Here is a 2,116-nt window from a genome sequence, read left to right as displayed (position 1 = left end):
TCTTTCTCTCTCTCCTCTCTCCCTCTCTCTCTCTCTCTCTCTCTCTCTCTCTCTCTCTCTCTCTCTCTCTCTGTAATTCCCTGGAGCCAGATGGTACAAGTTCAAATCCTGGGACTACCACTTGCTGATTCTGTCATCTCAGAGATGTCACCTAACCTTTTGGTGCCTTAGTTTCTTATCTACAAGATGAGATAGTCAGGGCCACCATAAGAAGTCAGGAAGTGGGGTCATGTGAAATGTAGACAATGCTTGGCCCACTAAGGCCATCTAACTGCTGCTGCTGTCTGTGCTGACCATGCCTTCTCTACACAGGAGCAGGGAGCATGCACTTGGTAATAATGGAAAATTAACCATACTCAATTTTATCCCTGGCCTGTGAGGCCCAGGCCTCTGAGTGGATGTCAATGATTGATTGATTTAGGATGTAAGCAAGAAATGAAAGGCCCAGATTACTTTCCCAGATTCTGGCAACAGCTCTCCTCCCCAGAGACAGACAGCACTTCTGACTTCAAGACATAATTATACTGAGGCCAGCTTGATTCCATCAGCTACAGAACAAGTCCTTCTACCTTTTCAAACTCAGTGAACAGAAAGAGCTCCTAGAGAGACACCTTCCTGGACAAGGCCTATAATACCAAAGCGAGGACAACAGTTCTTTGAACTTGGCAAAGCTAGAATTCACTTTAAGGGTTATGCTGGAAGAAGAATGGATTTTTTTTCTCCCTCCTAAAACAAGAATTAAACCAACAGCTCTGCACTAAATCCCACGTTACCCCAGGAACAAGCTGATACCTTAGCAAAGCTGTGACGTGCCCTAACTCTGCAGTTACAAAAGTCCATTCATCTCCGCCTCCAGCGGCCTCAAAATGGAGATAGTGCCTCTCACTAACTGGATACAGATGGGGAGGAGAAATGTGTGGAGAATGTGGAGCAACTTGGAAAAAATAAGCAATGCATTAACTGAGGACGATTCTGGCCGCTCAGATGCCAATTTTGGGGACAAATAAACCATCTTCCTCCCTCTAAATGGTAGGCCCTGAGCTCATGCCATCCACACCAAGCTCCTCTAAAGAATCCAGTCCCTGAAATCCCCCGGAGGGGCTAGAGTCATACTGCAACTTATAGCGAAGTCCCTCATACTCCCTTATAGCAAAGGGAGAATACACTCTACCTGTGCTGGGCACTTAAGTCTGAGATGGGTTATGTGGGGCCCTGTAGGCCTTTGAGTCAAAGATTTGGAAGGGGGTCGGGGGAAGCAGGTTAAATATTGAAAATCCTTTAATTCTTTACAGTAGAAATCCAAGTTGTTCTGAAGTAAACTTTACATTTTTACTCCTATCTTAATTCTTACATGAAATGGCCAGAAAAGCCAGGGCACCACACATCTGCGAGTGCTTCTGCCCTTCTGAAGAAGGCAGCAGTCACCACGAAGGTCAGCTATACTCTAACAGGCCTGGCCAAGGTCCAGTACCCAGCACCCTCCACTCACCCTTTTCCCTTGCCATCCTTTTTTTTTTTTTTTTTTTTTTCTTCCCTTGCCATCCTTTTAGACCCAAACACTAAAGTCAACAGGAAGAAGGCATGGAATTGGAGGAGCGGGGGGGGGGGGGGTGTAAAGCAGGCAAAAGCAACAGGCCCCTGGCTCTAAGTTTATGCAAAGAACAAAACATGAGGGCTCCCCGAACAAGCACCAAACTGGACGCTCTCAAAACTACTGGAAATACAAACAAAATCATTCTTTCCCTTCTGAAAAGAGACAATCCCCAAGACCTCTTTATGGTCTGCAGAAAGTTGGGGGTGGGGTGGGGGTGGAAAGTTCACACGAAATTCTGTACCCATAAATGGTAGAGCGGGATCCCTTTGTACGCGGCACTTGGTGAAGGTCCACCTTTGTGACACACAATTCCCAGCTGGCAGTGGAAACGCAACAACGTGGGTTCACAAGGACCTTAAGCCCTGTGGCGCTGGCTTTTTCAAACTTTCTGGGCAGGAGCCACACCATGCTCTTGGGCCTCGCCAGCGCCAGAGCCCCGGCTCTCTCTCCTTCTCTCTCTCTCTCTCTCTCTCTCTCTCTCTCTCTCTCTCTCTCTCTCTCTCTCTCTCTCTCTCTCTCTCT

General features: G+C 47.4%; 1 protein-coding gene across 2 annotated transcripts in view; it reads right to left on the bottom strand.

The window, feature by feature from the left end:
* The window catches only part of Abl1 (ABL proto-oncogene 1, non-receptor tyrosine kinase), a 110,722-nt gene that overhangs the window by 42,233 nt on the left and 66,373 nt on the right, over positions 1 to 2,116 (bottom strand). The window lies entirely within an intron of this gene.

Source organism: Mus pahari, chromosome 3 (assembly GCF_900095145.1).
Source record: "Mus pahari chromosome 3, PAHARI_EIJ_v1.1, whole genome shotgun sequence".
In the NCBI taxonomy this organism is placed as follows: Eukaryota; Metazoa; Chordata; class Mammalia; order Rodentia; family Muridae; genus Mus; species Mus pahari.
The sequence above is the reverse complement of the archived record's forward strand: the minus strand, read 5'-3'. Positions and strand labels throughout refer to the sequence as shown.